A 287-nucleotide genomic window follows, 5' to 3' on the forward strand; every position below is an offset into this window, starting at 1 on the left:
CAAATGCAGTCAAAAATAGAGGCTCTGATGGCCAGCGTCACCGAGGCAGAGGAACGCATTAGTGAATTGGAGGATGGGTTAGTAGAAGAANCATATAGAATCCCTAAGGGCAGAAATGAGAGCGAACCTGACAGAAATTAAAATTCTATGAGCCAAATGCAGTCAAAAATAGAGGCTCTGATGGCCAGCGTCACCGAGGCAGAGGAACGCATTAGTGAATTGGAGGATGGGTTAGTAGAAGAAAAAACGAAAATAGAATCTGGTCTTAAAAAAATCCACGCCCACGA

Source organism: Ailuropoda melanoleuca, chromosome 1 (genome assembly GCF_002007445.2).
Source record: "Ailuropoda melanoleuca isolate Jingjing chromosome 1, ASM200744v2, whole genome shotgun sequence".
Lineage (NCBI taxonomy): Eukaryota > Metazoa > Chordata > Mammalia > Carnivora > Ursidae > Ailuropoda > Ailuropoda melanoleuca.